Genomic DNA, 23,253 nt, shown 5'->3' with positions numbered 1-23,253 from the left:
AGGAGGGAAGGGAGTCAATGGGAAAAATTAACTGAAGATCATCTGCATAATTAAAAATTGTGACCGGGGTATTTCGGAAGGAAGCTAGGAGGGGTTGCAGGTACAAATTAAATAACAAAGGTGACAGCGCAGAGCCCTGAGGGACCCCGCAGGTTAGAGATAAAAGGGGTGCAGCAAAAGTAGATAAATGAACTGCCTGAGAGCGGTTGTCCAGAAAAGATCTGAGCCAATCGAGGGCTACCCCCTGGATGCCAGCATTATTGACACGGTCGACCAGTATCACATGGTCGACCGTGTCAAATGCTGCCGACAGATCCAATAGGACAAGGGCCTGGGAGATGTTTCTGTCGGCACCCTTCCTGAGGGAATCCATGACGGCTACTATGACCGCCTCGGTTGAGTGGAGGGGTCTGAAACCAGCTTGTTGGGCATCCAGGAAGGAAGAGCTCTCGATGAATGTACTGAGGCAGCGGGTGACATACGTCTCCAAGATCTTTCCTAGATAAGGGAGAAGGGAAATTGGTCTATAATTACTTAAAACGGTGGGGTCTGCATTAGTCTTTTTCAAGATCGGTAGAACCGCTGCCTGTTTAAAGGAACAGGGGACTTCTCCAGTGGCTAAGGAATGATTGAGCAGGGCTAATGGGGGGCCAGGGCAGGCCAAAAAGGCCTCTCTCAGAATCTGAGGGGGACATACATCATTGGGTGAGCCTGAAGTGACTTTGTGGAGCAAAGAAGAAAATTCTTGTAGTGAGATTGGTGGGAACTCTGTCAGCCGGCTAGTATTCATAGGGGGAAGAGGAAGGGGTAGAGGAGATGAGGGAGTAGGAATATTCTTTTTGATGATTTAAGATTTAGTTGCATTGACAGAGCCCCAAGTGTCCTGAAGTGGTAGTGGGCTGGTGGAGGCCAGGATTGAGGTGCCCTGGTGGAGCTATGAGTTTGGGGTTGCAGACCGGCTGCGCTGCGGGGTTGGAGCGCACTGAAAGAGCTGTCTCCCGCCCAGGCTCTCACAGGATGGGTCCAGGGCAGCCCTGAGGTCCACTGGCAGAGCAGTGTTTGGGTCCAGCACTGGGAAGCGGGGAAGGCTGCAGATGTGTTGACAGAGCTGCGTGTGACCCCACTCCAGGACTAGAAGTTATCTTTTGTGTGACACCTCGAGCGACACTTCATCACAGATTTACTGTCCCGATTCAGAGATACAAACACAGCAGCATAAAGAATCCCTCAGAGGTAAATTCAACTGCACTCAAGCACTGGAGCTGCTTCCAGCAGCAGACCAGCAGTAAAACCATGGCTGGGAGGTTGACATGAAGCTGATGCTCCAAAGTCCTCAACTTTATAAATTCCACGTGTGAGGAGCTCTTCCCACCAGGATATTTTTTGCAGTGCACTAGTGCCTGGAGTATTCAAGTTATTATGGTTTTGTGGTCTTCGAAGTGTCTCAATCACCCCTGTTATGTTCATTTTATGTTAGACATGTACGCCTTCTCCTCTCGGTATTCAGCCAAAATATCGAGTTGGAAATGTCGACTTACACTAATATCGAGTTTTAAATGTCGTGACAAAGAAATATCGACAGCAAGAATATTGTGGTCATTAATATTGGCTTCAAGGTAAGAAATGTTAATTTAAAAAATATATATGTCATTAATATCATTTGCAAAAATATAGTTATTTAAAATATCGATTTTTAAATTAGTGTTATGTTTAGTATATATTTTAAATGTATGTGATGTCTTTTTTTGTATAAGTATTTTTTGTTTTTTAATATATGTGTTAAATTTGTAGTAGTTATTAATTTTATTTTAATTAAATATTACTTTTTTTAGTTTTGTAGCGTGATGTAGGTTTATAGGGGAAAAGGGTGGGAAGTAATTTAATTATAATAAATTAATAAATATATTTATTCATTAATATTTTTGTATTGGGATTTTATCATGATAATTGTGTTTTTAATTTTTTGGGGTAACTTTTAGGTGTGAGTTGTGGGGTTTATAAGGGACAAGGGTGGGAAGTAATTTATTTTTAATTAACTAATAATTAGTTGATAATAAATTAGTGTGATTGGTTAATTATTTTTTTGTGTGTGCCCTTTGGGTTTTTTATTTAATTAATTGACAAATAATTATGGTAATTGTGTAATTCATTTTAGGTGCGGGTTGTGGGATTTACAGGGGTAAGGGGTGGGAAGTCATTTATTTTTAATTAATTAATGATTAGTTGATAATAAATTAGTGTGATTGGTTAATAATTTTTTTGTGTGTGCCCTTTGTGTTTTTTAGGGGTGAAGGGTGGGGAGTAAATTATTTTTACTTACTTTATAATTAGTTGTTAAATACTATTAGTTATTTAATTGAAAAAGTTTTTTAGTTGTGTCATTATTTTTTTTACAGGTAGTTTAATTTCAGGTGTGAGTTGTGGGGATTATAGGTTTGAAGGGTGGGAAGTAAATTCAATGTTATGTGTTTTCATTCATTTTTCAATGAATAATATTTGTTTAATTAATAATTAATTATGTTAATTATGCAAATATTTGTATTTTTTTTCAATGTGTATTGTGAATTGCGTGGTGTTATAGGGTAGGAAGTAAATATACCAAATGTATGTAATAATTAATGTTTTTGCTAATAAGTAATTTCTAAATAAAAATATGTATTTGTATGAAAACTATTTTTTATTTTATTTAATATAGTATGTGTAGGTATTTGTGATATGTATTTAACATTATAAAATGTTTTAATTTTTTTATTTTTAACATATTTAAATATATTTGTTTTTACTTTTTACTGACAGGAGTGGGAATAGTAAATTGTATCCCTCCGCTTTCCAACACTTTCCCTACTGTTGCACTCAATGAAGTGGTAAATGTAAGTTTAAAGATTTTAAATAGTTTCATGTTTTCATTTATAACAGAATGTTTTTTAATAGATTGTATGTTATTGGTATATGTATATATATATATTTATTACATATTTATATAATTTAAACATTATAAAATACACTAAAATTATTAATTCAATAATTGTTTGAAAGTAAATATATATTAATTATTATATATGTGTTTAATGTTTTTAAATAAAGTTTATTTTATATATCTATACATTACAATGATATTTTGTACATCTACATTTATGACATCAATATGTTCTTACATTTTTGTACTTACCATCATAAGTATAGGATGTAGATATTTTTGACATTGATATTTTGGTTACAATATTTGTGACATTGATATTTTGGGTGTCGTATTTTTTCAGCGTACCCTCCATCTGAATTTCTTCCACCTCATCTTTCTTCTACAGCACCCGTTTTTCACTCTCTACTGAATGCACTTTCTCGAGACTCCTTCACTTCACCACCCCAAACACAAAATGCACTCACTCATCTGTAAACACTGCAGTTTCTTTTACTTTCACCTTCTCAATATTTTGGCCGTTGTGTAATCCTTTACACACAGAATCCTACGCAGAATCATAGTTGCAACTGGAATACGAGACCATTGCTCTGTGCACTCTACAGAGAGGCCAAGCATTGGATGAACATGTATTCTGCACATGTTTATGACCCACTGACCAGCACTGTAAGAAATGTAGACTGACTTCGGCCTCAGTTCCAGAGCTCTGGATCGTGCCCCGTTACAAGCACCTCTAGGCGACTGAGTTCAAAGTATGCACTACACAGGAGTAATATGCTATGCGAAAAGAAGTACAGAGTACTAGTGGTTGCTAAGAAGTAGGACACTTTTCTATATGAGGTACATTGACAGAGCTGTATGTTTACTGTATCACTGGCTGGGTGACGCATCTCAGGATGGAGGTACATTGACAGAGCTGTATGTTTACTGTTATCATTGGGCGGGGTGACGCATCTCAGGATGGAGGTACATTGACAGAGCTGTATGTTTACTGTATCACTGGCTGGGTGACGCATCTCAGGATGGAGGTACATTGACAGAGCTGTATGTTTACTGTATCACTGGCTGGGTGACGCATCTCAGGATGGAGGTATATTGACAGTGCTGTATGTTTACTGTTATCACTGGGGGGGTCGACACATCTCAGGATGGAGGTACATTGACAGAGCTGTATGTTTACTGTTATCACTGATCGGGCGACGCATCTCAGGATGGAGGTGCATTGGCGAGCTGTATGTTTACTGTTATCACTGATCGGGCGACGCATCTCAGGATGGAGGTACATTGACAGAGCTGTATGTTTACTGTTATCACTGGGTGAGGCGACGCGTCTCAGGATGGAGGTACATTGACAGAGCTGTATGTTTACTGTTATCACTGGGCGGGTCGACACATCTCAGGATGGAGGTGCATTGGCGAGCTGTATGTTTACTGTTATCACTGATAGGGCGACGCAACTCAGGATGGAGGTACATTGACAGAGCTGTATGTTTACTGTTATCACTGGGTGGGGAGACGCATCTCAGGATGGAGGTACATTGGCAGAGCTATATGATTACTGTTATCACTGGGCGGGTCGACACATCTCAGGATGGAGGTGCATTGGCAGAGCGGTCTGTTTACTGTTATCACTGGGCGGGGCATGCGACATCTCAGGATGAAGGTACAATGACAGAGTTGTATGTTTACTGTTAGCACTGCGCAGGTTGGCACATCTCAGGATGGAGGTACATTGACAGAGCTGTCTGTTTACTGTTATCACTGGGTGGGCGACGCCTCTCAGGATGGAGGTCCATTGACAGAGCTGTCTGTTTACTGTTATCAGTGGGCGGGCGACGCATCTCAGGATGGAGATACATTGACAGAGCTGTATGTTTACTGTTATCACTGGGTGGGGAGACGCATCGCATGATGGAGGTACATTGACAGAGCTGTATGTTTACTGTTATCACTGGGCGGGGCATGCGACATCTCAGGATGAAGGTACAATGACAGAGTTGTATGTTTACTTGCTCACTTTGCCACTGGATTCAAGCAAGCCGGGCTGAAGACGGCTGGAATGCCAGAAACCGGCCCTCTAAAGCTTGTTTCCGGTCCAGGGAAGACATGGCTTGGCAGTTCGGGCTGGACTGTTCCCATGAGGCACAGGGTCAGACTGATTTGCATATAGCCATGTCTGAACTGGGGTGGCAGAGTGGGCTAAAGAACGGTGATGGATTAAACCCAGATCTTTTGACTGGGTGTGAGTGTTTGATTGATTCAGATGCTCCGTCCATCACCACCCCCTTTTGTACCGCTTTTGGCCGCCATAAGTGTGGCAGGGTATGCTCAGACGTGAGTCCCTTGCTCACTTTGCCACTGGATTCAAGCAAGCCGGGCTGAAGACGGCTGGAATGCCAGAAACCGGTCCTCGGAAGCTTGTTTCCGGTCCAGGTAAAACATGGCTTGGCAGTTCGGGCTGGACTGTTCTCAAGAGGCACAGGGTCAGACTGATTTGCATATAGCCATGCCTGAACTGGGGTGGCAGAGTGGGCTAAAGAACGGTGATGGATTAAACCAAGATCTTTTGACTGGGTGTGAGTGTTTGATTGATTCAGATGCTCCGTCCATCACCACCCCCTTTTGTACCGCTTATGGCCGCCATAAGTGTGGCAGGGTATGCTCAGACGTGAGTCCCTTGCTCCCTTTGCCACTGGATTCAAGCAAGCCGGGCTGAAGACGGCTGGAATGCCAGAAACCGGTCCTCGGAAGCTTGTTACCGGTCCAGGGAAGACATGGCTTGGCAGTTCGGGCTGGACTGTTCCCATGAGGCACAGGGTCAGACTGATTTGCATATAGCCATGTCTGAACTGGGGTGGCAGAGTGGGCTAAAGAACGGTGATGGATTAAACCCAGATCTTTTGACTGGGTGTGAGTGTTTGATTGATTCAGATGCTCCGTCCATCACCACCCCCTTTTGTACCGCTTTTGGCCGCCATAAGTGTGGCAGGGTATGCTCAGACGTGAGTCCCTTGCTCACTTTGCCACTGGATTCAAGCAAGCCGGGCTGAAGACGGCTGGAATGCCAGAAACCGGTCCTCAGAAGCTTGTTTCCGGTCCAGGGAAGACATGGCTTGGCAGTTCGGGCTGGACTGTTCCCATGAGGCACAGGGTCAGACTGATTTGCATATAGCCATGTCTGAACTGGGGTGGCAAAGTGGGCTAAAGAACGGTGATGGATTAAATCCATATCTTTTGACTGGGTGTGAGTGTTTGATTGATTCAGATGCTCTGTCCATCACCACCCCCTTTTGTACCGCTTTTGGCCGCCATAAGTGTGGCAGGGTATGCTCAGACGAGAGTCCCTTGCTCACTTTGCCACTGGATTCAAGCAAGCTGGCCTGAAGACGGCTGGAATGCCAGAAACCGGTCCTCGGAAGCTTGTTTCCGGTCCAGGGAAGACATGGCTTGGCAGTTCGGGCTGGACTGTTCCCATGAGGCACAGGGTCAGACTGATTTGCATATAGCCATGTCTGAACTGGGGTGGCAGAGTGGGCTAAAGAACGGTGATGGATTAAACCCAGATCTTTTGACTGGGTGTGAGTGTTTGATTGATTCAGATGCTCCGTCCATCACCACGCCCTTTTGTACCGCTTTTGGCTGCCATAAGTGTGGCAGGGTATGCTCAGAAGTGAGTCCCTTGCTCACTTTGCCACTGGATTCAAGCAAGCCGAGCTGAAGACGGCTGGAATGCCAGAAACCGGTCCTCGGAAGCTTGTTTCCGGTCCAGGGAAGACATGGCTTGGCAGTTCGGGCTGCACTGTTCCCTTGAGGCACAGGGTCAGACTGATTTGCATATAGCCATGTCTGAACTGGGGTGGCAGAGTGGGCTAAAGAACGGTGATGGATTAAACCCAGATCTTTTGACTGGGTGTGAGTGTTTGATTGATTCAGATGCTCCGTCCATCACCACTCCCTTTTGTACCACTTTTGGCCGCGATAAGTGTGGCAGGGTATGCTCAGACGTGAGTCCCTTGCTCACTTTGCCACTGGATTCAAGCATGCCGGGCTGAAGACGGCTGGAATGCCAGAAACCAGTCCTCGGAAGCTTGTTTCCGGTCCAGGGAAGACATGGCTTGGCAGTTCGGGCTGGACTGTTCCCATGAGGCACAGGGTCAGACTGATTTGCATACAGCCATGTCTGAACTGGGGTGGCAGAGTGGGCTAAAGAACGGTGATGGATTAAACCCAGATCTTTTGACTGGGTTTAAGTGTTTGATTGATTCAGATGCTCCGTCCATCACCACCCCCTTTTGTACCGCTTTTGGCCGCCATAAATGTGGCAGGGTATGCTCAGACGTGAGTCCCTTGCTCACTTTGCCACTTGATTCAAGCAAGCCGGGCTGAAGACGGCTGGAATGCCAGAAACCGGTCCTCGGAAGCTTGTTTCCGGTCCAGGGAAGACATGGCTTGGCAGTTCGGGCTGGACTGTTCCCATGAGGCACAGGGTCAGACTGATTTGCATATAGCCATGTCTGAACTGGGGTGGCAGAGTGGGCTAAAGAACGGTGATGGATTAAACCCAGATCTTTTGACTGGGTGTGAGTGTTTGATTGATTCAGATGCTCCGTCCATCACCACCCCCTTTTGTACCGCTTTTGGCCGCCATAAGTGTGGCAGGGTATGCTCAGACGTGAGTCCCTTGCTCACTTTGCCACTGGATTCAAGCAAGCCGGGCTGAAGACAGCTGGAATGCCAGAAACCGGTCCTCGGAAGCTTGTTTCTGGTCCAGGTAAGACATGGCTTGGCAGTTCGGGCTGGACTGTTCTCAAGAGGCACAGGGTCAGACTGATTTGCATATAGCCATGCCTGAACTGGGGTGGCAGAGTAGGCTAAAGAACGGTGATGGATTAAACCCAGATCTTTTGACTGGGTGTGAGTGTTTGATTGATTCAGATGCTCCGTCCATCACCACCCCCTTTTGTACCGCTTTTGGCCACCATAAGTGTGGCAGGGTATGCTCAGACGTGAGTCCCTTGCTCACTTTGCCACTGGATTCAAGCAAGCCGGGCTGAAGACGGCTGGAATGCCAGAAACCGGTCCTCGGAAGCTTGTTCCTGGTCCAGGTAAGACATGGCTTGGCAGTTCGGGCTGGAATGTTCCCATGAGGCACAGGGTCAGACTGATTTGCATATAGCCATGTCTGAACTGGGGTGGCAGAATGGGCTAAAGAACGGTGATGGATTAAACCCAGATCTTTTGACTGGGTGTGAGTGTTTGATTGATTCAGATGCTCCGTCCATCACCACTCCCTTTTGTACCGCTTTTGGCCGCCATAAGTGTGGCAGGGTATGCTCAGACGTGAGTCCCTTGCTCACTTTGCCACTGGATTCAAGCAAGCCGGGCTGAAGACGGCTGGAATGCCAGAAACCGGTCCTCGGAAGCTTGTTTCCGGTCCAGGGAAGACATGGCTTGGCAGTTCGGGCTGGACTGTTCCCATGAGGCACAGGGTCAGACTGATTTGCATATAGCCATGTCTGAACTGGGGTGGCAGAGTGGGCTAAAGAACGGTGATGGATTAAACCCAGATCTTTTGACTGGGTTTAAGTGTTTGATTGATTCAGATGCTCCGTCCATCACCACCCCCTTTTGTACCGCTTTTGGCCGCCATAAGTGTGGCAGGGTATGCTCAGACGTGAGTCCCTTGCTCACTTTGCCACTGGATTCAAGCAAGCCGGGCTGAAGACGGCTGGAATGCCAGAAACCGGTCCTCGGAAGCTTGTTTCCGGTCCAGGGAAGACATGGCTTGGCAGTTCGGGCTGGACTGTTCCCATGAGGCACAGGGTCAGACTGATTTGCATATAGCCATGTCTGAACTGGGGTGGCAGAGTGGGCTAAAGAACGGTGATGGATTAAACCCAGATCTTTTGACTGGGTGTGAGTGTTTGATTGATTCAGATGCTCCGTCCATCACCACCCCCTTTTGTACCGCTTTTGGCCGCCATAAGTGTGGCAGGGTATGCTCAGACGTGAGTCCCTTGCTCACTTTGCCACTGGATTCAAGCAAGCCGGGCTGAAGACGGCTGGAATGCCAGAAACCGGTCCTCGGAAACTTGTTTCCGGTCCAGGGAAGACCTGGCTTGGCAGTTCGGGCTGGACTGTTCCCATGAGGCACAAGGTCAGACTGATTTGCATATAGCCATGTCTGAACTGGGGTGGCAGAGTGGGCTAAAGAACGCTGATGGATTAAACCCAGATCTTTTGACTGGGTGTGAGTGTTTGATTGATTCAGATGCTCCGTCCATCACCACCCCCCCACCACCCCCTTTTGTACTACTGTTATTACTGGACGGGCGACGCATCTCAGGATGGAGGTACATTGACAGAGCTGTATGTTTACTGTTATCAACGGGCGGGGTGACGCATCTCAGGATGGAGGTACATTGACAGAGCTGTATGTTTACTGTTATCAACAGGCTGGGTGACGCATCTCAGGATGGAGGTACATTAACAGAGCTGTACGTTTACTGGTATCACCGGGTAGGGTGACGAATCTCAGGGTGGAAGTACATTGCCAGAGCTGTAGGTTTACTGGTATCACCGGGTAGGGTGATGTATCTCAGGCTGGAAGTTCATTGACAGAACGGAGGCCTATATTTACAAATACTTTGCTTTGGGTTTGCTTTATTTTTTTAAGCACTTTAACTGCGGCGGCAATTCCGCTGCGGTGCGGCAACTTTTAAGAGTGGATGGGGCCGCATCGACCTACGGACGTGCAAATCATTACGGAGGTAGTGCTCGAGACAGCTGTTTGCCGACGGGCGCAACTAAGGGGTAAATACGAACCTGAGGCAAAGTGGGCAATGTGCTGCCATGCATTACCTTACATCATTACCAACCACAGGGGCAGCCCCACACATCTGAAACAAGGGTAGTTAGTATATAATCCTAACAATGGTTCAAGGAGCAATTTGCTTAAAGATATAATATTTACACACAAATTCAGATCACAGGCAGAACAAATAAGCAACAAATAAGTAACAAATAAGCAACAATATAGCAAAAGGAAAGAAAAAGACAAAGAATGCCCTTATGCAGAAAAACAATTTCTGAAAAATGATCACAAATATATTACATATTATAAAACAGTTAAGACAGTAGCGCTCAAGACAACATGCTGGTATACAAACAACACATATCATAAACCAGAGAAGTGGCAAACTAAAAAATACACATTACAATAAAGGAACAACATGTACAAAATTAATGTGTCCTCCGTTAGTTTTTATGGCTACATAAGCATCAACGGCGTTTCGACCACTGTAGAATTACGCGGTCATCATCAGGACTGAGGGTTCCATTGAGCATCACAAACAGTTCTGTAAACAAAAAATGCATATGGGTCACAATTATTTAAAAAATGTAAGCTCCTATTTCGATTGTCTGGTTTATGATATGTGTTGTTTGTATACCAGCATGGATTATATGCATTACCTTACATCATGGGGGCTTTCCATGGTGGTGCATGGGTGTTCTCATGTAATCACTGATGGGTTTTAATCCAAATCCCGTGTACAAAGTATTGTAGACATGGATTTGCGTCAAAATCCGGCGCCTCCTTGAGGCAGGCATAACGAGGAGCAATGTTTTCATTTTTCCTTATTTTTCCACATTGCATTTGTGTTGCATTTAACAAAGTGGGAAATGCCTTAAAGCATAAAAGGGCCTAATTCCAGCACAATACCTATGCTTCCCACGATACACTCTTCTGCTATGGTGTAAGGGTGTATGGCAGCCAGAAGTGTGCCAGTGCAGTGACTTTACTTGCTGCGCTGCATCGCGTTAGTTCTCCGTAAATCTGGGCCTGTGTATTTACGGACATCATCGGGTGACGTGATTTGTCAGGTTTGAACACTGTTATCAGTGGTGTCTCTCGAACTGGATTGTAAGTGGAGGTTCCAGGTAAAAGTGGTGGGCCATCTCTAAAGCTTGTATATGTGTGTGTGTGTGTTTGTGTATATATATATATATATATATATATATATATATATATATATATATATATATATATCGCATACAACTTGTCCTGTCACAGCGGGAGCACTGTTACAGCCGGTGCTTGCGATGGGACCAGGGCAGTGTCCCAAAATTGTATTCAAAACCAAAAAATCGCCGCACTCGCCTTGGGTTTCAATTTGCAGTTTTATTATTCAAAACGTGACAACACCTACGCGTTTCGAACCGTAGTTCGTGTTCACGGTAGCCAGTTAGTGTAGTCCCCTCATTAGTTTTAACACATTGATTCGCTGCATTGGGGCGAGTTTGGCGCTATTTCACCTAAAAGCGGGCCCTCTGTTAACCAGGGCAAGTCGCGCTTTATGACGCACATGTTGACATGTGCGTGTTGAGTCTGCCCACAGAGTGGAAGGGGGCTGGCTCACGTGAAGTTTAGCTATTGTGGAGGTACTCCATTTAGGATAAAGGGCTGAGTGCCCTACTCGCCCCAATGCAGCGAATCCCCATGACTCACACTGTAAACTGTGATGGCTCAAACAGAGTAAAACCACATGTCCCAGCATGCCCCAAAACTTAGGGGCGTGTCTTACAGGCATCAATGTGTTAAAACTAATGAGGGGACTACACTAACTGGCTACCGTGAACACGAACTACGGTTCGAAACGCGTAGGTGTTGTCACGTTTTGAATAATAAAACTGCAAATTGAAACCCAAGGCGAGTGCGGCGATTTTTTGGTTTTGAATATATATATATATATATATATATATATATATATTAATGCTCCCAGCCTTCTCTCACCACTCACCACTCCAAAGGAATCACCAGCACATCCTCAGCACCCGCCCTAAGGCTGCCCGCTTTGTTGGTGCGAAGGAGCGATATATATATATATACTCTCTCACACACGCATGCACACACACATATATTAATATATATACATACATGCACAGACATTGTCAGATTTAAACTTTATCAGCAAACAATACTGCTCTGCAGTGAAAGAAGCCTGGGGTAAAGGTGACGCTTCACACATAGCTGGGCCCCTCCCTGCACCATGGACCTCTCTCTGGTGACGTCAGCGCCGGTTATCTCTGGCAGGGTGACGCACGACAGCCGTATGTTTACTGTTAGGATTGGGCGGGGTGATAACGAGCAGGTGCCTTCTAGCTCCTCCAGGGGGCGCCCGCGCCTCTCTGGCCGCCGCGCTACCTGCGGCTATAAATGCGCGTGAAGGAAACTGGGAGCCTTCCACCTGCTGCCGTCACCTGCGTGGTCCGTTGCCACGGCAACAGGGTGCGCGGCCCTCACTGCGGCACAGGCGTGAGAGGGAGGCAGTGCGTCACGCGGGGCGGCGCGAGGCCAGCTCTTTCCCGCCAAAGCCGGCGGGGTTTCCACAGCAACCGGCGTACCCTTCAATAGCGGACCTGGGGTTTCCATTGGCAGCGCCGAGTGCACGCGCGCCCGGCAACAGGCGCCGGCCTGCGCGAGACAGGATTTGCGTCACCACAGGTCTCCCAGACAGAACTGGCCGAGGGAGTGCGCATGCGCAAACGTCAGACCTTGGGGCACGTGACCCTATTTTATTTATTTATTTATTTATTTAATGCATTTTTATAAAGCGCGGACTTTACCCGAAGGTGTCAGAGCACTGTAAAATAGAACCAGTTACGTTACATGAGAGAACTGTTGAAGGAATAGAACAAACAAAAATAGCATGAACAGAGTGTACAAGCAAAAGTAAGAATAAATATGACAAACTTTACAATGACTAAAGAACTTCCTGGCGAACAATAGCAGGCCATAGAATCAAAACAACGCAGGCAAAAGGAAAACAATTTCAAACACAGCAAGCACAGGATGTTCAGCAAAAATATAAACATATGTGACAAATTTACAAAGACTAAAGAACTTCCTGGCAGGGTCTGAGAAGGGGGGAATTAGTTCTGAAAGTACCTCGCGCCACTGGACAGCGGGCCTGTGCAATAACAGGGAAGGGTCTTTAAAGGTGTTTAATGCAGCTCATTAAAAACACTGTGGGAGATGTGGTATTGTGCGGAAAGGCGACGCGAGGAGTGGTCGTGGGGGCGGGGTTGAAAACATCCTGTAACTTTTTTCGGTCTTTCACCTTCAAGTACCTATCTATACAGTGAGGCACAGCTTAAATGACAAACGCAAGTTAAGTTATCTGTGCGAAATGCACTATCGTACATCATGAAACCTGTTAATGCACCGCAGAGACACTGAATTAGAGCCTGGTTGGTGCAGTGGAGAATAGCGACCTGTGTATGTATAGTGCTACGAGGTTCCAGTCTGTGACGGCAAGCACTGTGCATATGCCAGTCATTATTTGAAAGTTGCATTTCACAGAGTATAAGATCAGCTGTACAAAATGCGCAAAATGTTTTAAGATAAAAAGTAATACCAGACTACATAGTACTGTTAGTTTTGTAACTGTCCATTAAATGCATACACTTCACAGCTCAGCTGGTAACTATACCACTCAAAGAATAATACTGTCATCAGGAAGCTTCAAGTGATTCCATCAATGTAAGTCTATACCGCTTCTAGGCACCCTTAACATTTTTGATTGCCCATTTCTGCATATTTACATTTCTTTCAGACGAGCAGACACCCCGGCACGAAGGCTTCTTTAGCTGTCTGTCTGCCTTTGGTTTCACAGCACAGGAGATTGATTGCCTGCCTTACATTTCATTGGAGGCATTTCAACTCTCAGAATTAACCGTCCCAGGATGGATACTTTTTCACAAAAAGTAGCTGAACTGTGTTTCGTAAATGAGAAAAATATGGACACATTGTGCCCCTCAGATTCCGACTACTTTGACCACTGGTTTCACATGGTAAAAAACAAAGTATAAGTCGCAAACACTACAAGTGCCGTTGGTGCTAGACAGACAAGGTCTAGATATACACAAAAGTACATACTGCCAGAATTTCCCTGGTACATGTGAACGCAGACAAACTTTAGGCGGGGGTGTTACTTACCAGTGCATGGCTGTTACAAATCCCCATATGAATTATTACAGATACGTAAATGGGCTTGGCAGGCAGTCAGCCTTAGTATGTGAACTACTTTCATTTGAAAAGGACACAGGTGCAACCTTTTTAGATTGCTTATACGTGACATTTTCATGGGTTTCAGTGTACTTATTCGACTCCCAAATGGGTGACACTTTCATGAGTAAACCCAACCAACAAAGTCCACGGAAAAAGACAAATATCAGAAATTACACACTTTTGAGAAATGAGAAGCTCTTGAAACCGCTATAAAACATGAAAGAGAAAGGATTTACGTGTCTTGTCCACCAACACATCATCCCCGATGGTAGTATGCAGGGTAGCAAAGTTTCTGGGTAGCGCTTGGCAGACTCGTTTAAGGCTGTTAAAAGTGACCCCCCCTTAAAAAATTCTGGCTGTGGACTGATAAAGGTTTTATACTTATATATAAGATTTTCTATGAGACTTTCTATGTGTTTTATTGTATATATATTTTTTTTATCTGTCTTTTAAATGGTCTATGTATGCTTGCATGTACAATGGATTGATGGAATTTTAATTACGATTGTATAGGGATGTACAGACTTTTATGTTAAATGTTTTTATCGAATAAAGTACATTCAAAATCAAATAAAGGCACTAACCATCTCCCTATTTTAAAATAATGACTTGCATATTCACAGTGCTTTTTGTTGCATTGAGGGGCCTTGTAGCACTACTAATACACAAGTCTCATTCCCTACTTCACCAACCAAGATTCAAATATATTTGTCTCTGATTACACACACGCACAATCACACACACACACACAGGCACCTGCAGTGAATTAATTAACTAACAGGTTTCATAATTGAAAAGTTCCAGAGATGTTATTTGATAAGCAATTACTTTTGTGTATTCTGTATATATGGAAATAAGCTGTTTAATATTAAACATTAAATCTCTGCGCATTTTGTGGCAGCCAATCTCAGACTGTGTGCAATACCTATTTGAAATAATGGCTTGCATATTCACAATTCTTTCAATCGCAGACTGGAACCTTGTACCACTATAAATATACAAGTCCGTGTTCGCCACTGTGCCAACCAGGATTCAATTTTGTTTCTTTCTGTTTATGCACACACAGTTATCTGCACTGATTTTATTACCCATCAGACTGAGAGAAAATCAGGCACCAGTATCCTAGCACGCACCTGAGCCTGTGGAACTCAACAGCACCACAAACATGGCTAAGCGTGCTCAAATGAGGCTTATTGCAAATAAAAATGATGGTGAGCTGGTAAATGTAGAAGTCTAATGTCTGAAAATGAGGAAGTTCTTTCACCACGATAGAGAGCTAGACCAGAAGCCACCAGTTTTCCGCCACTGTCACGGGTCAGTGTGCAATAAACATCAGCTGGTACCTTGGGGCAGTGACGTGCGCTGTGAGCCTGCCCCCATCCAGGCCATTTGTTACCACATAGCAAGACTCCACTTCTAGACTCACACTACCAGACCCCACTGTAATCCTATTAAAAATGTTTATTGGAAGCGCAGAGAACAGGCCAGCCCTGCAGGCGGCCAGCACTTGACTGCAGATCACGTAACCATCAACAGCATTCCTAATTATATCATGTTCTAATAGTTAATCAAAATAGAGCACAACAATAACATTCATTATCATCTAATTCTTCTATGTAGTATGGCGGACGTGATCAAAACAATACTTAGTGCTTGAAAAGGTCGAAGCTTCTTAATGTAAAAGAGTGCATTCCCCCTGATTGTGTAACTTGCATTTATCTTTCATTTTAAAGTGTGTGTGCATCAATGTTTATATGCACTGGGAAGACCGACAATAATAGTGGCAGAATTATTTTGATCTTTTGAGCTTTGGCTTTAAATGCACCCTACACTCTGGCACTGCCCACCCTGCATTCAGTTCGGTGCTCTTCTGCTAGACTCACCTATGCCAACCAGAAGTGTCTGTCTGGGTAAAGTAAAGTAAAGTAAAGTCCACATTTGTAAAGCGCACAATCACCCGTAAGGGTCTCTAGGCGCTGGGGGCCGTCGGGAAGATTAAGCGAGCTATTGCCCAGAGTCACATGGTGCTGGGCTAACCTGCCGCCGGAGCCGGGGATTGAACCGTGGTCCCCAGATTCCAGCGTCAGTCGCCCTGGCCGCGGCGCCACACCTCTCCCATGCAGGGTGGGCAGTGCCAGCAGAGAGGTGGGCCCTGGGGATGCAGGCTGACTGCAGGCTAAGGCGCCTGACAGGAGGCCTCCTCTTGCACTACCCACCCTGCATTCAGTCCGGTGCTCTTCTGCTAGACTCACCCATGCCAACCAGAGGTGACTGCCAGAGTGGGCAGTGCCAGCAGAGAGCTAGGCCTTGGGAATGCAGGCTGACTGCAGGCTGGGGCGCCTGGCAGGAGAACTGCTCTGGCACTACCCACCCTGCATTGATTTCTGCTAGACTCATCTATGCCAACCAGAGGTGACTGCCAGGGTGGGCAGAGCCAGCTGAGAACTGGGCCCTGGGGATGCAGATGGACAGCAGGCTGGTTTGCCTGCCAGGAGGCCTGCTCTGGCACTGCCCACTCTGCATTGATTTCTGCTAGACTCATCCACGCCAACCAGATGTGACTGCCAGGGTGGGCAGAGCCAGCAGGGAATTGGGCCCTGGCGATGCAGATGGACAGCAGGCTGGGGCTCCTAGCAGGAGAATTGCTCTGGCACTACCCACCCTGCATTGATTTCTGCTAGACTCAGCTATGCCAACCAGAGGTGACTGCCAGGGTGGGTAGAGGCAGCTGAGAACTGGGCCCTGGGGATGCAGATGGACAGCAGGCTGGGGTGCCTGTCAGGAGGCCAGCTCTGGCACTGCCCACCCTGCATTGATTTCTGCTAGACTCATCTATGCCAACCAGAGGTGACTGCCAGGGTGGGCAGAGCCAGCAGAGAGCTTGGCCCTGGGGATGCAGACTGACTGCAGACTGGGGCGCCTGGCAGGAGGCCTGCTCTTGGTGGCCTTGGACGGTTCTCATGTCTGGCTATATAAGGAAAAGCATCCAGCACCCGCTGCCCAGCCCACAACCACCAGCAGCCAGTGCCACACAAAGCACAGGGTCACACAGCACCACCTTGTCCGGTGCAGCAGGCACAACTGAGCAGGAAAAACACTGCCTGCGCCAATAATCAACATAACATATAGTATCTTGGTTATGAGTAACAGATGTTTGTTGTTACCCAACTAAATGGTACTCATTTTATCGACCTCAGAAGGATGAAAGGCTGAGTGGACCCGCATGGGTTTGAACCCGTGACCATGGGGTTGAACATAGGCCCCTACAGTGTGGGCACATTAGTCCACTAAGCCATCAGACCCAACATTACGCATCAGGACATGCTGTACACAAAAGGGCGCCTTGTTTAATATTGTTTTCCTCAATGCACTGCAACGTCTGAGCCTCGTGGTGCAGTGAGGCCAGGCCAGTTTGTTTATTCATTGAATATTTTTTGGAAATTAGAAGCCTCGCAAAATGCAATGTTCCCTTTTTGAGAGGCATAGGAATGTTTGTGAGGGGACTTTTCCCCTCTGCTGTGTGCGGAACCACACTTGTAACCAGGACTGCATGTTTGAGGGGCCTGACCCACAGTCATTACAACACAAGGGCCAGAGTTTCCATGGCAATAGAATATCATTTAGAACACTGTGATGAGATTCTCTGGATTTTAAATAGTCACATCAGGTTTTGGAGTGGCTTTGTTATGATTAGTATCTTTTGCTTCAAGGAATGTTTGGAAATATTGGTGAGTGGCACATTTTGAAGCCCATGAGTGGTAAATAAATGAAAGCACTTTAAGTACAGTTGTACAGTGGGGCTTGGGAATTGACTTTCGGGAATATTTTGTTAATAAAAGGAATAGCATATTTATCCAGAAACATAATTTAGGAACTGTTAAAATGTACATGTGTCTTAACGGGGGACTTAAATTATGCCCTTTGAGAATTCTGGGGAAGCTGACAATTGATAGATGTTAAAGCGCCTTTGATTAGGTTTTAAAGGCAGCTCTGAACACACGTAGTTGCAGCCATGGTTACGCAGAGACAGGCATGACTGACTCAAACTCTCAGCAGTCAGAGCAGTAGAGATGTGTACAATGAACAGGGCCACTGGAGTTATGTGATGGTGCAGCCGTGGTGCTTTTCACATAATTATAGATTTGCCGCATTTGCCACATAATCCATCATGCGCCCATAATCTGCAGATTGTAACAAAAAAAATGGTTTCCAGCTCAGGTTAAAAGTTATTAAAAACGCAGCAGTACATGTTGCCGTGAAGTGGAAGGCCCTGTGCAAAGCTGGACTGGTCACCTTTCTGTTGCTTGTTGCTATATTTGGCTGTTAAACTGGTACTAATGAGGTGCAACCAAAGCTCATACAGTGTTCCCAAGTTTAAAAATGACGCAATAATGATGTAATACTGCTACAGACTGTGCCAAATTTAGTTGTATAATTTGCCTTTTCTTGCCCCATAATTTACTCAGTCCTGCCGTATAACATAACATGTGTATTTGTAAAGGGCAGGTTCACCCATAGGTCTCTTGGCGCTGGATAACAGATGTTTATTCTTACCCAGCTCAATGGTACTCATTTTATCGACCTCAGATGGATGAAAGGCTGAGTGGATCCACCGGGATTTGAACCTTGACCATGAGGCCGAACACAGGCCCCTGCAGTGGATGCATTAGTCCACTGAGCCACCAGACCCAGCTACTGGCCTCTCCTGCGGCATAATTCCAGTGGTCCTGACAATGAGGCAGCATGAGAAGTAGTCAGAGTTTGGGCAGGCCCCTTGGGCTGTGAACAATCCCCAGGTGATAGCTGTGGGCAGGCTGGGAGCACTAGCTACATCTTTATTCACAGGAACAGAAGCTAACCAGGCGGAAGTCCTGTCCGTGACCCGGAAGTATTAGTGACACAAGATTCCTTCTTCCTGTTGTTTTCTCCTCTCTCCACACAGTGCAAATCACTCCATTTGGCTGAGAGGTACAGCGCATAGCAACTCAAATGGCAAAGATGGTCCATTGAGTGAAAAAACATCCCTCGTCTCTTCTGCCCATTTAGAAGGCCTTGGCTGGACATACAGACAGACATATTGTTTTTCTTTCTTTCACTTTATTAATGTGCCTCGTTTTCTGAGAATAGAATAGAGGAGGAGAGATGAAGCTTTATGGTATAAGGCGGTTGCCTGGTTAAAATAAAGTTTAGGCCCTAGCACAACCCTATTGGGACCAGCACTTCTGACAGAGATGAATATACCTTTTAAGAGACTAAGCAGCATGGCTGCTCCTCTTTGATCATTTCAGCGCCATCTCTTCTTAGAAGGGACACCTTAGCGCACAGTGCATCGTCAAAGACATGTACTGACACATGTGACATAAACACACGCTAGCACACATACATCAGATGTATTGATAGAGGTTATAAAGTGCCACCTAGCACTAAGACAGCAGGCATTGTGCACACGGTTGGAGGAATAACAAAACATTAAGGGCCTTATTTATGAGCACTTGCGTCGCTATTACGCCGCCGGTGTCTCATTTTTTGTGACGCACCAGCAGTGTAAAAAATGTGCCATGTTGCGCCCTATGTACAAAGTGACAGATCAAGGCAAATGTGTCACTTTCTAAAGTCCTGCGCTACATTATATGTGCGTCAGGTATAATGTATGCAGGGTGGGCGTTCCCCCGCAAAAAGACTCGTAGAAGAGGTGAAGTGAAATCTATCAGATTTCACTGCGCCACTTCTAGGATGCTACTGAGTCAATATCTTACGCCTGCCTCACAGCAGGCGTAAGACTGATGCAGGCCCTTTCACATGGGGCTTGCCCCATGTGAAAAGCCACATTGCTGGAGTTACGTCTGTTTTGAGACACACACCAGCAATGCGTCACTTTTGCGCCAACAGGTACGTCAGTAATATTGACGTATCTGTCAGTCCTTGCAACATAATGCAACATACAGTAAATATGACGCACCCATCATGTCGCAAGGAGTGCGCAGTGAAAACTGTTGCATCGCTGTTTTCACACAGCGATGTGACAGTTTTCATAAATGAGGCCCTAAAGGAGGATGAAATAAAAAATACAAATACAGATGTGATCCCAACATTGATAGCTATCTGCTAAAACACACCTACCTCCTCCAAGTATATATTCTTTCTGAAAGGTGCATGTATTTTACGTCCTATGCCCCTTCTTCAGCATGTTTTGGGATCCTGGGAAAGTCACTTCACCTCCCTGGCCTCAGTTTCCATATCAGCTACAGTAGGAAGTCTTAGAAACAGACTGACCAAAGTCAGGTGCTGCAGAGTGGACTTATGTATGCATAAATCCACCTTTGCCACAGAGATGATATGTGTGTGACTCCAGCAGCGGGTGCGTAAACCTTGTCACAAGGCACAACGCCAGTGTGTCGGTGTGACAGCAGGTCCTGATGGATACTTTGGCAGCACAGGACTCCAAACCTTTGCAGAAGTACCTTGGCATAGCAGTAGATGTTGTGTGTGCTGGGAAAGATGGATGTGCGGTGCACCAGAGTGAGGTGGATGCAGTAAGTATAGAGGGAAGTTGTTGTGCACTGGTAGTAAGTCCCAGCCTCAAAAATAGCTGTAAAATGGACAAAGGGGCCTTATCACTAAGTATTTTTATCAACCCACTTAAACTTCTGGGATGGCTGTGCTGGAAATGTCTCGTTTCCCACCAGCCACATCTTTGCTTTCTGAAAGGTGTAAATGAAGAGCAGTATATGAAGCGTCCAAGCTGCTTTTCATGAAACAAGACATGAGAATGTTTTTTGTGAGACGCAAACTGCTTTCAAGACAAGCATCACCATTCCATTTAGAAATAAAAACATGGGAAGTTTTACCATGCAAGACGATGAAACCTAGCTATGCCGCCCTTTATTTTCAAACTTTATTTCGCTTTTACAGTTAAAATAAAAGAAAGTTCGGGCAGATGAAAAATGTTTTATCCGCGTACAAATGATCGAACATTTACATCAAGGCTTTTATCATTAATAATCCAGACCAAAATTACTTCTCACTCCAGATGTTTCTATGCGCTGCACCATAAATAAAGACAGGCTGCCACTCAGACACCAACTCTAGATGGAAATGTGTCACCATGGCATTTTGGCTGGACCTTCAGCCAGACAATACAGCAATCCTAAACACGCTGACTGCTTTACGAATTTAGCTCCTTAGGGCACCAACGTCGGCTACAAGAGCTCTAATATGCGTGATATGCATTTTAGTGTGTGATGCGGACACCAGCAGTAAAATGAGTTAGTCTAACCCCTGATGTGTGGTACTTGGCAGGGCTTACACAAGAGTATCTGTGCTCCTCAGCAGGGGTTAGTACTTTTAATGGGAGGGTGCTGGTGATTCTCAAAAGAACACAGATACTGCCAGATAAGGTGCACCAAAGCTGGATGAGCCATCTGGTTCCTCTCGAATCCTCATGGACTGCCGAGCCAAAAGCGAGTCCGGCTGAGGCGTGGCCTCCTGCTTGTGTTCTCATATACGTAATCATTCTCTATGCTGGAGCACAGCAAAGGAGGGTCAGTGCTGTCCTAAAACTTTTTTTGTTTTCAATATTTTCAGGCCCTCATCACCAGCCAACTGATCTACAGCAACTCCCTCTATGTGGGAATCCCTGCACCTCTGCTACAAAGACTTCACAGCATACAGAACACCACAGCCAGACTCATCCTCGACCTACCCCGACGATCCCACATAACACCACACCTCAGGCAACTGCACTGGCTCCCTGTGTAGAAGAAGTGCCAATTCAAGCTGCTGACCCACGCACACAAAGCTCTACACAACCAAGGACCCCCCTACATTAACCACTGCATGAAATTCCAACAACCGTAGAGAAGAATACGCGCACACCCCAGAAGCAGAAGACGATCCTTATCCCACATAGCAGCAAAATCCTGGAACAGCATCCCCACCCTTCTCTGGACCATCACCCCACTTCTGGAAATCCGAAGGGCCCTCAAGTCGTGACTGTTCGACTGAGCCGCCGAGACCTGCAAGCATCTGGATACCCCAGCGGGTGATTAGCTGCACTAAATCCTATTTGATTGATCGATTGTTAGAGTACTGAATATTCTGTTCATTTTCATAAGATATTCAAACTGCATTACCAGTATTTGACTTTTTATGACCTGGAGGTCTGTGGTGCATAAACAAGCTGAGGCAGTGCAGCATTGGAGTTCTGGACTTTTTGGTTCCGTCCAGAGGTGTCAGGGATAACACCCGAAGACCCCGGAGTTCCACCTGTCTCGGTGCACAAACAAACAGAAACACGGGCTTCTCGATGGTGGCGTCAAAGACCAAAGGTTTATTACTGCAGGGACACAGAAGTCACAGAAACTACACACGGGCAGTGTCTAGGAGCCTGTTCGATTTGTACAAAGAGGGTTGCTCCTTATATACTAAATATTGGGCTTCAGGCAAATTCTTTACATGTTACCACAGTTCTAAACATTCGTGTCTTAAACAATAAATATTTGGCGTTGCACAGGGATCGTCAACAGTATCTGATGTCAAAACATTACAAATGAGGGGTTCCCACTAGTCCATCATAATCCCATGTCAATTCTTCATTCAAGACCCGGACCGCCTCATCGTAAATTTCGTTACCTCCCCCTAATAAAAGGCCCAGAAGGAAAGGAGCAGAGCCAGGTGCAGAAGAAAGAAAGACAGGATAAGAAATGTTTGTGGGTCGTAAATGGGCACGGTTACCAGCTTCGGCCGCCTAATCATGATCAGGCCAACGAACACAAGAACCAGTATAGCAGGACTGGCCTCAGGCTGGGGAGGCAGTTCTTGCCGAGTCATGCTGCTACAGCGTTGCTGGCCTAAGGTGCACGTGTCACTAGCAAGGTGAATTGCCGGTTAAAGCCTACGTGTCCTTTAATGAAAAAGAGGTCATTGCGTGTCCATTGACTATGTGAGGGCAAGGAATACAAAATGGCTTCCGTGTTCTAAGATGGATGCCACGGGTAGAACAGAAATGTGTTTGTAACTGGAGTGCTCTTGCTCGTAGCATAGCGAAAACACCAGGATATACTAAATGGATCATTTGCGGTTCACTGATACCAAAATTATGTATTTACGACAATGTTACAAACACGAGTAAAATCGTCACGGAACCTCAGACCCTCCTTTTGCCCTTACATAGGCAATTTACTCAGTCTATATCAGAGTCAGAGTCTAATTCTATGCTCATTAGGTCAGTGACATGTTGTTGTATCATCATCCTGTCTCGTGCCTT

Source organism: Lissotriton helveticus, chromosome 5_1 (genome assembly GCF_964261635.1).
Source record: "Lissotriton helveticus chromosome 5_1, aLisHel1.1, whole genome shotgun sequence".
Taxonomy (NCBI): Eukaryota; Metazoa; Chordata; class Amphibia; order Caudata; family Salamandridae; genus Lissotriton; species Lissotriton helveticus.
Note: the sequence above shows the minus strand (reverse complement) of the source record.